Genomic DNA, 12922 nt, shown 5'->3' with positions numbered 1-12922 from the left:
GTCGCTGCCGTTCTCACACAGGCACACACACAACCAACAATAATAACAATAAAAAAGGAGAGAAAAAAAAAAGATAAAATGGAAAAATAAGAAAATGAAACTTTCAAATTTCTTGCGTTACTCCGACGCGCGCGTACGTCTCGAGTGCATTATATAGGCCCACGCTTCTTTCGCGAGCCTGGCCGCGCGACGAGCATTATTATAAATGGCGCACGCTATATATGCGGCAATACATGCTCGAGACGTCTTGTGCACTTGCGACTCTAAAGAAAACAGACGACAGCAGCATCAGCAGCAGCAGCAGCCAGAGGAAAAGAGAAAAGAAATGAAAAGAAGTCGTAATGTCAATAAACAACGATGGAGTATACACACATAAAGTGTGTCTCATTATGCGACATCGTTTGTGCGGCTACTCTCCTTGCGAGCATTTATACAAGCCGAAGCCGCGAATATATATAGATGTGTGTGTGAGCACACGAGTACGTTAGGATTAAAAGAGCACAAGGACATTAGCGGCGACTGCAGCAGCGGTGGCAGTGGCAGCGGCAGCGGCAACTAGAGTAGCGGCGTATAGCGACGACGGCAGTTCTATTACACACGTGTAGAGGCCACAGCGCGACGACGATGCCACATACACATATATAGCTCGTGTGCATTTATATACGCGACTATGACTATGACGACTTGGACGACATATGCAGTCAGGCAGCCGGCCGGCTCGTGTGCACCACTGCTGCTGCTGCTGCTACTATTGCTGCCGAGTGTTGCGCGCGCGCGCGGAGCGGAGCGGAGAGCGATAATCAGCCTACATACACACGTCGTATATCTAGCGCGTTCTGACCTTTCGATGCGTATATAGCACACACAGCTCGTATACACATATGCATGCGTGTGCACCTCTACCTACTCGAGCTTTGCGTTCTTGCTGCTGCCTGCAACTGTAACACTGCTGCATACGGAGCTGCATGCGTTTTATAAGCCGCTGTGATATATGTGTGTGCGTGCATACGAGCGCGAACGTGTGAACCCACACGTTACCGTACGTATATAAACAGACGATATATATTATCGAGCTTTTTGCTTTCGTTTTTACTCGGCAGTGGTGCAGCGGCAGCGGCAGCGGCACAGAGTAATAAGAGCCGCTCTCTCGAGCTATTAACAAATTATCGATATATAATATAGGTATTTAACGACACAGAGCGCGTCGTCACGCACTGCGGCAATATATACATATCGAGACGATGATGATCGAGTGAGAAGCGGTGAATAATTCTAACGCGGCCATTATTAATGATGCTTATGCGTGTGTTTTTAATAATACGTTTCGTGTACGCTCAAACGAATGATAATGTTTGCGAATCTCGAAGGCGACAAATATGCATAATACATAGGCGCAACGCACATACACACACGATCTATCTCGAGTGTGCGCAGTGCGAATTAGATGCTCATATGCTGATGTTATGAACAATAACGCATGTGATATTATTTCAGCTAAAAATACAATGAATGCACTTCTATATAAATGTGAATCATACATGTTTTCGACAGATGACATATGACGGTGGATGTATATGACGAAATACTCGACTATAATAATATACACAAAGAGCAGTGAGAGTGAGAAAGAGAAAGAACTATAAAAAAAGAGCATTGATGATTCGTAAAATAGATTATAAACACAGATATTTTAAGAAAACACATCTTACACATCCATCGTCACGGCTCGTTGCCCGAGCTTTTTTTGCATGTCGCCTAATTGTCAGTGGTCTCGCGCACGCACTCAATTAAAATCGTCGCTTTGTATGTATTATTGTATATTATGTATACTCGATAATTCACTGATCCAAGATCACACGCCGCTGAGAGATTTTACGACATATTGTTGCAAGTCAGATGCAGTTCTCCCAATGACTAAACGGCATCGAAAGCTCGTCGCACTCTGCGTACGCCGTTGTGTTGTGTATATACTGCTGCTGCTGCTGCTGCTGCTGTGTTGATGCGCTATATAGCCACGTTGTCAGGAAGTAGGTCGTCGTCGTCGCTCGACGACCGCGTCGAAGAGTCGACGCTCGATCTCGACGAGGTGTGCAGCAGCGAGTGCGAATACACGCGAGGCGAGTCAGAGTCCGATCTAAAGTCTCTCTCTCTCTCTCTCTCTCTCGCACTCGCACACTCACACACACACGCGCTCTCGTGCGCCTCTGCGTTGCGGATTCGCGCGCTATCGTACATACACGTACGCGCTTGTATGCATGTGTGCATGTCCACCGCCGCCGCAGCTGCGCGCGCGTTCGTGCACCTCTTCTCTCTCGCTCTAGCTATTGGTGCTATAGTGTGCCAGCGAGCTTGCGCTTGCTGCGGGGGTGGTTTCTGCTGCTGCTGCTGCTGCTGCTGCCCGGGAAAGAACCGGCTAGCGCAGCCGGGTTTTCCAGGCGATATATATAATACGCGCTGCTGCTATAATGCGTCGAGAGTGTCGAGTGAGAGCGAAACTAGGACACGAGAGCGCTGGAAAGTAGGTTACAACCCCCCATGAAACGCGACCGAGTGAGAGAGAGAGCGAGAGCTTAAAGCGGGCCGTACCCCACCTTTGACCCGAGTCATATCTCGCCGCTCCAGTAGCAGCAGCGGCAGCAGTGGCAGCAGCGCGCGCGACATATATATCGTAGCCGAGCGAACCGAGTGCGCCTGGCCTATAGGTGACACCCGATGTGTGTGCGCTCCTATATATGCTATTTCGCCCGCTGCTGCTGGGTTCACTGCTATAATACACGAACTTTGCCTCTCTCGCTGCTGCTGCTGCTGTGTACATGCTATATGCATGCATGTACGTATGTGTGTGTGTATTATACTATGTGTACTCTGCACTCTGGCACAGCCGGTATTAAAGCCGAGCGCGCGCGCGGCCCGCGACGCTATGTAGGTCACGTCGCTTTTTACCTCTCTTGGAGTTGCGGAGAGCTATATAACGCGCGCGGCACTGCTCCTATATATTTGTTCGTGTATATGTATGCACATAAGCTAGTGCACTCGGGGGCCAGGATATATGGGCTCACGATCGCGGGCGAAGCCGCGCGCAGAGCTAGCTGCTCCTACAATGTAACACATTTACGTGTTGGGTATTAAATGCAGGCTCGATCGAAGAGAAGGAGAGTGAGCTGATGACATATTCGCCGCAACGCGTCAATCCTCCCAAAGATGTAACCAAGTTATTTTCCGCATGTTTACGTGACACGACGTTTCGACGTTCATTATACGTACTCTTCATCGTCGTTGTCGAGCTTATCTCGATTTTCTTTGTTGACTCGGGCACTCGCTCGAATATGCAATGGTCGTACGCGGTACGTCAAAATTTGCCATGCGCGCGCGCGCGTTATGTATAATATAATTCAATCTACGACGTTGATAAACTCTTGACCCTCGCCGCAGTTTTATAGCCGAGCGTGAGCTAGCCAACACAGACACATGCGATACGCGTACGAGCATGCGATACGCGGCTTAACTCGCCAATCTCTTTGTTCTATAGGGATCTGCTAAGGCCGGCGAAAATGCACTGCACATGCAAAGAGATTGGCGCGCGCGCGACGCAATCGAGCGCAACGAAGAACCTCGCGTAAAAAAGTTGAGTACCTTATACGTAAATGGCCAGCTAGAGGCTAAGCGCGGGTGTGGCAATTGCTACCGCTGCATTCGCGTCGTTTGTATTATGCTATTGTGTGTACAGCGATCGCGACGGCTAGAGCTTGCGTGTGGGTGTGTGTGTGTGTGTGTGTGCTCGCACGCTCTATATATAATACGTGTGTTAGTTCATTACCACTGCGCGCGTATACGTTATTATACATTGTGGGATATACTACGCAAAGAGAGCTACGTCGAACTACGCTATAACGTATAAGCGACGACGTCGACGTCGACAACATTCGCTGCGCTAGACCACACACATACACACACACAAACATCGGCATCGGCGGCAAGTCCAAGGTCAATTCCTATATTATGAAGTATTATATACATACACACACACGCTTAGCCGCTGGCTCGAGATATGGATTTTCATTGTTAATCGATGTATATACAAAACTCGCCTAGTTGTTGCGGCAAGCACACACAAACGTGTAGATGTGAGCGCAAATGATGGTCGCTAGTGCGCTACGGCTTATTAACTTTATTTGCTATTTACAAGAGTATTATGTTGAGATAATAATATAGGGATCAACGGTAAGTAGACATGAGAGCTTGCGAGCTTGCACTCGACATTTACCTATGAATCACGTGTACGAAGAGTGTACAAAGGTACGCTGTTAAAGTAATTTTGTTTGATTTGCATTGCCCGTATATAGTACAGAAAACGCAGTACTAAAACGTAGCTGAGTCAAGTTACATCTCTTAAAAAGCATATCCATGGAGAGATGAAGTGCGCAAAACGCATAATTAATATGTCAGAACCGATGCCACATGCACGATCGTCATTCACGTCTTAATTTTCTACGTGGCCTAGAGACTCCGAGAGAGAGAGTAAGTAAAGAGATTTCATGCGAATCAATATTTGTCATTTGCACTTGTCGCGAGTTTCTAACAGGGTTATACTCGACTGCCTCGAAAGATCAAGCAGCAGTAGCAGCTCCGTATACAACCTTTATAGATAATCCCTTTGATCTGTGCTTCTCTAAGTGCTCGCAAAATCCCATTACAAAATCAATAATCTCGCCCAAGTTTCATCGTGCATGCAGTGCACGGAAAGCGCCTGGAAGCTTTACAGAGAACAGCAGCAGCAGCATCAGTGCTAGGGTATACACTATAGAGAGAGAGAGAGAGAGAGAGCTGCGATAGCCATAAATTTCGAAGCTATCGCATATACGGCCGATATAGAATTTACAACGGCTGCAGTGCACGACTACTGTGTGCACTCGGGCTACTATACATAGATAGATACGTTGTACACAATGCAATAGCGCACATAGAAATGGCATAGATGGCATGGAAACCGATCGAGTGTATTTGTATATGCGCTGCAAGCTAGCGGCGTCGTTGCCTCCGTTAGTGTATGTACTATATAAGGGCGGCACACAGGTTGTGGCGCTGGAGCGCGGCGCGAGCATTGACCTAGTTTCTCTCGCTGCCTCACATATATAATATATATCGGGCGAGACTCGGCTCGAGAGTTGTGCTCCGTCGTCGTCGTCGTCGTCGGCGGCGGCGGCGTCCGGGTTACCCAGTGAGCGAGATTATATGTAGCTCGACCCGACCGACACCTACACAGACACGCACCCACACACCCGCGGCGACCCGATGCCACAAGCGGGAGCAGGGTCAGTTCCGTGACTCTGTGTGTCTGACACGCGTCTGTATAGCAGCAGCGCAGAGTTATATACGCGGAGGGGTAGCTGGCCTGGATATCGCGCGGGTGCCGCTGCCGCCACCGCCACCGCCGCTCCTTTCTATATATATGTTGTATATATTATTATATATAGGAACGCCGCCTAATAGTAGCGCTACTCCATGGCCGCCAATAGGACAACGCCGCGGACGAGCAGTTGTACTACTACTACTATTGTAACAACCCGCCATGCTCCACTACTACCGTGTGTATCATCCATAAGCTCGCTGACCTCCTTTTCCCCAGTGAAACGTTTTCCTTTTTTTTTTTTCAGCTTTCTTTCTTTCCATTTCATTTTATCTCTCGCTCTCTCCCTCTGCATAGCTTGCTCTTCACATCTCTCTAGCTCCCTCGCGTGTTAGCTCTCGCATATATACTTATATACTTGCACTTTGAACCTCGAGCAAGAGCAGGACTATCTCGAGCTTAGTGCGAGCCACGGTATATACACGTAGTAGTATTACGAAGATTGGGACAGATATCTAGGTTGCAGCCCCCTACCTAATTTATAAAGCTACATATATATATGCCGTGCGAGTGTGCGAGAGAGCGAGCAAGGGGGAAGGTGGGGGGTAGAGCGGCGGGTGGTGCTGCTGCTGGCGGCTGCAAGCTCGTATATAACTGTATGCGTATGTATACGAGCCGAACCGAGCGAGCGAAAAGCGATGAAGCGCGAATCTGGGTCACCCGGATAGTTTCGCCGGGCCCGGCGACCCGACCCCATTTACTTTCATTTTGTGTCGCGCTTCCTCGCTTTGCGCTCGCTCGCTCACCCGCGCGCGCCCCCGCTGCTGCTGCTGCTGCTGCTGCTCCATCTCGCTTTTAACAACTCCTGTGTGTGTATGTGTGAGTGTGCCACTGCACCTTTTCCTCTTTCGCCTCTTCCTCCTCCACACCCCTCTCGCCTTGTCTACTTTTAGCCTCGACTTTTTTCATCTCGTGCTTTTTTTATTTCTTTCTCGCTCGACCGATGACGTTTGATTTTTCTTTGTCTCGTGTTTTTCATTAGATTCATCATGGCGCGCAAGAGCGACAGAAAGAAAGAAAGATAGATTGATGAAGAGCTTTTACGAGCTGCAAAGCTTTTTTTAAGTATTCGCGGCTCAAAATCTCAATATTCGCAAAAATCAGGAAGTTGGTCGATTAGAGCTCTCTTTTTATTTACTGACTGGTCGAAAAGCCCATTTGAGCTACCGGGAGCTTTTTTAGTACTACGTTATACCTAGGCTGCATAAGCTGCCTTTCTCATCGGCTCGTCGTGTACTGCGAATACGGGCTAGAGAGAGCTTACGTTTGAAAGAGCTCGCGGTAATTACACTCGCAGCGGACCTTGAATATTAAAGCTCGAAAGAGCTTTTGAAAAAGAGCTCGAGTCACTGCATTTTCGTGTGTGTATTAGGTATACGCCGTCGCGTCCAAAAGAAATAAAACATGTCTAACGTGACACCGCAGTAAAAGAACGCGAGAGAGAGAGCGAGCCTCGCGTCATTATTTACCGACAATCTTTGTGAAACATCGGTCGAGCTTGCAGGGCGAGAAGGAGAAAAGAGAGTTTAAGCTCGTGACAGTGCAGTGTAGTAGAGTCGCGCGAGCGAGCGAGCGAGCGCTATGTAGCTGTATACACACAAAGACGGAGGCAAAGGTCGAGCGAAGGTTGGCTCGCCTCGGTGGTAGTAGTGGCGTCCTTCTTTGTCCCTCGCGTGTGTTAGTAGTGCTAGCGCGCGCACTGGGGGCTGTATGTGCAGTTTATTGCTACTGCGCGTACAGTAATATACACACACACACACATACACCGGCCGGTCCTGCCTCGCGCTCGTTGGTATTGGTGCACGTGCCTGCACTCGACCCAATGTCCTAGTTTTCTTTCTCCCGTTTCGCTGCCACTGCTGCCGCTGCTGCTGCGTCCTAATGCATGCGTGTAGGTGTGTGTATGTGCGAGTGTGAATGTGCGAGAACGAGAGTACGAACCACCCCCGATGCGCACTGCGAGAGAGAAAGAGTTTTTGCCGAGAGAGAGTAGAGCTGCTGCTGCTGCTGTGTAAGGAAGAAGCAGCAGCAGCTCCCGGCGTCGAAACCCCCACCCCTGCCCAACTGTATATGCTCTGCCTAGCCGCTTGCGCGAGTCGACACCACTACTGCCACCAGTGGCCAGAGCGGGTGCGATACTTTATCGAATCATATTGCTGCACTCGAGGGCGGTGCGGGGGTCGCGAGGGGCGGAGGGGGTGGGCGACGCGAGTGCGGGTTTTCCTCCCTCAACAAGTAAAAGAGAGAAAGGGAGGGAGAGGACGCCGTCGAGCTACGCGGCAGCATATAATATATACGAAAGGCAGCCCCTTCGGTACCCTCGCAAGCTTCTTTATGCTGCTGCTGTATAACTGCGTGTGTATACGTATGCCCTGTAGCCTACTACTATTGACCGCTTTTCTCTCTCTTTCTCGCTTCTCCGCGCTTATATAGCTCTCTTGTGTGCTGCTACTGCTGCTGCTATACGTATAACATTGTATATAAACGCTACCGTGCCGAGAAGCCGGTGCCGTGTCGCGTACCCCGCTTTTATATATAGAAGCAGCAGTAGGCAGCGGCAGCCTCGTCGACGACGGCTCGAGCTGCTGCTGCTACCGGCTTTTTAGCCCCGTTCTTTTCTCGGTTTATGTTTCGTTTATATACACGTTTGTGTGTATGTGTAGATGCCTCGGCTCTCGTTCTCTCGTTCTCTCTCTCTCTCTCTTTGGCGCAGACAGGTCAGTCAAAAGCTCGCTAAAAAGAGAGGCGACTTTTTTTCAAGAAAACCGAGAGGGAGAGAGAGTATATAGCGAGGTATATACACGTAATACACTGTATGATGCGTAAACGTGTGTGTATATTTTCCTTTTAAAAGCTTTCTTTTTTAAAGGTTTTAGTTTATATTTAGCCGCACACGAGAGAAAGAGATCGAGGGTAAAAAGGGAAGTTAGGCCGTATGATCGCGCGAGAGGAAGAGAGACTTTGACAACTCGTACGAGCGCGAATTTGACTATACAGAGAATTACGATTTTGATGCTTTTTTTGGCAACATCAATATAGGAATGATAAAAAAAAAGAAGAAGAAGGGCTCGCGCACTTTGTTATTACTAAGCGGCCAAAAATAATTCGTCATTGCGGCAGCAGCAGTACCCGCATATCGCTTCGCTCTCTCTCTTTCCAAGTTGGAATTACGCGTTAAGAAAGTCATCGCTTTAGCGATCCACTTGTGGGGGGATATTACGAAATCCTCGAAATTCCGGTGAATGTCAGTCTCCGTCGTTGTCGGATATATAAGGCATATGTACTACTGCGTAATGTACACACACTTACATGAATGTTCATCATGCAAACGTACGTACACGCTACATATATGTGACGAAGTTTGCGCGTCGCTCGCTGCGAGTCAAGCGTAGAATAATATTCGTGAAGGCGGCAAGCGCGCGCGCTTCTGTGTACCTGACCCATTTTCCAGAGCTGCGCCCGTACGTGTGTGTGTACATGTGCGTATCTGTGAGTGCGCTTATAACTCACACACGTAGCCCGATTAGGAGGAGAGGAAAGGGTGTGTGTGTGTGTGTGTGTGTTGGATGGGTGTTGCACATACTGAACTATAGTGCTAGCGAGAGAGAGACGACGAACAAAACGCTCGGAACGAAGCTCGCCGCTGCCTGCCCGTGTATGTATGTGTGTATGTGTGTGTGTGCTTGTAGCATATATATATGCGAGAGAGGAGAAGCGCAGCGCGCGCGTTGCTGCATCGATCGACCCCATTTCGACGAGGCGCGCTCCGCTCGCAGTTCGTCGTCTATATAGCATATAGCCATATACAACATACACACACACACACACACACACATCTAGGCTCGAGTTTCGTGTGTTGGTGCCCCTTGGTGCGCTTCCACGAGCAAAGCTCGCCTACAATACGTATACACGGCGATATAATATATATCGCGCGGCTTTGGCGCGCGATTGCACTTGCGCACCCCGCGCTAATTGTAAACTGCACGCGTATAATAGTAGAGGAAAAAAGAAACGGAGAAGAGGGGGAGAGAGTAGTAAATGTAATACGCGTAGACAAAAAGAAGTTAACGAGGATGAGCCGGAAAATCGAAGATCGTTTGGGTATAGCGTATCAGGCATCGGGCCGATAAATGAGGTTTATACTTCAAGTTCAACGCGTTAATAATGACAATCGCCCGTGTGTGTGTGTGCAGAGGGGCCACACGTCGTTACAGCTCGTCGTGCACGTACGTATCCACGTCGTCGAGCACGCTCGCGAGCGGCCGAGGAGCTTTTATAATTACGTATGGACACGACGATGGGTGCGCGCCTGAATATAAGTAAGGTTGCTCGTACGGCAACGACGACGACGACGATGATTATTTGCGCATTAGATATACGGCCATTATCGTAAAGGTAAAGCGACGAATGTAATGAGTCGTTATAAAGGCGCTGCAACGCGGCGCGCAGCGTGCAGTCTATAGAGCTAGCTAGTGCTCGAGGTTACTGCTGCAGATATATAATGCGGAATTCCGAAGCGAATGCGTGTCGAGAGCAGTTGCGACTCTCTCATGCACACGCACATACACACACGCACACACATCGGGCCCTTGTGCGGTGCGTGTGTAATGTAATAGCTCGGAATAGAGCAGAGAGAGAGAGAGAAAAACCCGCGGCGTCGCGCACACGTATAGTTAAATAATGCACAAGCCGGCCGGTGTATATGTAATAACGTCGTATACGTACCGTACGTACGTAAGGCGTCATCGCAGAAATTGACTTATGCAATTTCCAATTGCAGTACTGCACGCGCAACGACTGGTAGGTAGATAGCAGCAGTACATGCGGATATATCATGGCCGTCATCGCGTCTCTCGACTTTGACACAAATTGGAATATTTGACACGAATTTCGCTGGGGGGAGGGTTACCGCCGCGCTACTACCACACACGTAGCTGTAGCCCGTTTGCAGCTCGTGCAAGCTCGCACGCGCGCATACGGCAAAAAAAAATCATATTTATGCGCATATATGCAAATTTATGCCTTTACTCGTGTGTTTGTACTTTGCGAAAGGGATATAATACGAATACGCTGTGTTACATAGCCCCGACCTGAAACGTATATACATGCATTGCTTAGGCACACTGCACTTGCGGCCTGTCTGCCTGCCTGCCTGCTTGCCATGCGTGGCGCGCGATATATAACGTGTACATTGAGATTAAAATGATTGAACTCAATTAATACGAGAGAGAGCCGGTTATATGCACGCGTTGCTTCTATAACGTATGTATTCGCCAGCAACGCGACTCTTTCATACATAACGTGATTCAAAGGATATCTCCTTGTATATCGGTTGACACGAGCTCGAGCGAGGCAGAGGAAAAATAATGCGCCGATATACCTCGCAGCTATATACGTTTCTATCTATCTCGTTTCTTCAACGAGCGATACGCGAATGAATAAATAAAAAATAAAAATAAAAAAACAAGCGAGAGAGGAAAAAATGGCATCGGTGTATATTATACAGGAGCTGCTGCTGCAAAAAAAGCATAGGCGTGAATTACGGCGGGCGCGCGAGCGCTCGACTTTATTCCTTGAAAAGCGCGGCGGTGGTGGCGCGAGTTCGCTCGCAGCAACAGCAGCAGCAGCAGCGATCCTATTGTAAAACGGGACAGCGCTTGCACCTGACCCATATACGCTTTAACCCGACTCCGGTTGCTCTGTACCGTATATACGTACCACGCCGAGAGCAAAAGAGAGAGAATCGGAGCGAAATGTCTGCGGGTGTGTATGTGTGTGCGCGCGCGCGCCCGAACGGGAGGTAGTTGCCGCTGCCTGCCTGCCTGCCTTGCTTCTCCTCTCGGCAAACTATATAACACATACACACCCTCGCTCGCAAGCTCACATACGTAGCTACAGGCTATATAGTCCACGTATATAAACTTTATTGATCGACCTAATTCTCTCTCTCTCTCGCTTGGCGTCGGCGTCGGCTCTCTCTTGGTGTATTATACAGAGAGAGAAGCGCAGCGCAAAAGCGCAAGCAGACGTGAATACTGTTGAGCTACCCTAGGCCAACAGCGGCAGCAGCACACCAGCGGACCTTTTCAATATGGAAGCGAAATTCAATCGGAAAGCTTTTTAACATACAAATAAAAAATAAAAAACGCCTGGGCATAACTTATTTATTTTTCCTTTTCATTCTTTCTTCTTTTTCTTCTTCTCTTTTTTTCAAACATCGCGTGCCTCGAACTGCGCACAATTCTCCAGTGCATATTGTGCGCGCAAGTTGAGCCATGCTCTTCTACTATATTCATGTAGGTGTACGTGTGTGCGTGTGCTCCACGGGAGTGGCTGTAAACATAGAGTTCTGCAGCTAGGTATACGTACACACACACACTCGCGAGTGTGAGCGCACACGTACAAGGAGAATTCGCGGTGTCGGCGCGCGCGAGGCAGCGAGAGCGACTAGCAGTCGAGCTCGTCCGTGTGCTCGTCGTCTGAGCGAGTGTGAGTGAGCCGCGCGCAGAATTAGGTCGAGGTTTATTACGGTGGACGTATTAGATGCTCTCACTCGCGTATATATACTGCAGCGCGCCACACGTATGAAGTACAAGTATGCGAGAGCCATCGTTGCTGTTGTTGTTGTTGTTGTTGTCGGTGTTTATACGTTTTTTTTCGTTTATGGATCGACGATCTCGAATAATAATCATTGTGTTTTTTTTTATATATTCGCCTCGGCGATGGCATCGCGTGGATCGACCCTCGCGCGTAACTTGTGTACACAGCTAAAGCACGTATTATATACGATACGCGATCTCGCTATTATAGGAGAAGGTATAAACGAAAGCTAGGAGCTCGTCGTCGACGATCTTTATGGTATTCGAAGGTGCAATAAGCGTGATCGTATATACTATACAAGTCTGCGCTCACACGTACCAAGGCCGCGCCGCGTCAAGTCGTATATCCTAAGGTTGCGAGGCTGATGTGTTGCCGATCGCGAGAGTCGAGACTTTTTTTTTTATATATCTTATAAATATAAGTAATACGTATGATTTTATAAATGTATGCCATGTCCAAGGACATCGCAACAGAGAGAGAGAAAGATGATTTGAAATGAAAAAACGATGTATTTCAAGAGAGCTCGTGCAGATCATTGCCTTGGGCTGAATGGCGTACTAAAACTACTTTGACTTTCACGTCTCTCTCTCTCTCTCTCGCTCTGGAAAAGGGAAGCAGCATCGGTGTGATACATATAATACGCGACAGACGGACACTCGTAAATACATTACAATAATTACATCGTTCATCCCTTGCGTGACTGCGGTGACACACAACGCCATGTATAAGTAAGCTCGACTGTGTATTGAAAGGGCATATAACACAGACGTATGTCGATCCGAAACCTGCATCATTCTCCCTTCTGGCCACGTCTCCCCACCCTCGCACGTTCCTCCGCAACCACTTCCTCTCCCTTGAGAAGTCAGAGTGGCTGCAGCGCTGTGCGACTGAGAATCTCTCACCCGTACCTCTTCC

The 12922-nt window shown here is 48.7% G+C and overlaps 1 protein-coding gene across 2 annotated transcripts in view; it reads right to left on the bottom strand.

Annotated features, from left to right (window-relative positions):
- The window catches only part of LOC106650130 (transcription factor mef2A-like), a 65977-nt gene that overhangs the window by 31806 nt on the left and 21249 nt on the right, over positions 1-12922 (bottom strand). The gene's annotated exons all lie outside the window — the stretch shown is intronic.

The sequence above is a fragment of the Trichogramma pretiosum genome, unplaced genomic scaffold (genome assembly GCF_000599845.2).
Source record: "Trichogramma pretiosum strain Unisexual culture from Peru unplaced genomic scaffold, Tpre_2.0 scaffold82, whole genome shotgun sequence".
NCBI lineage: Eukaryota > Metazoa > Arthropoda > Insecta > Hymenoptera > Trichogrammatidae > Trichogramma > Trichogramma pretiosum.
This window is presented reverse-complemented; position numbering and strand designations above follow the sequence as displayed.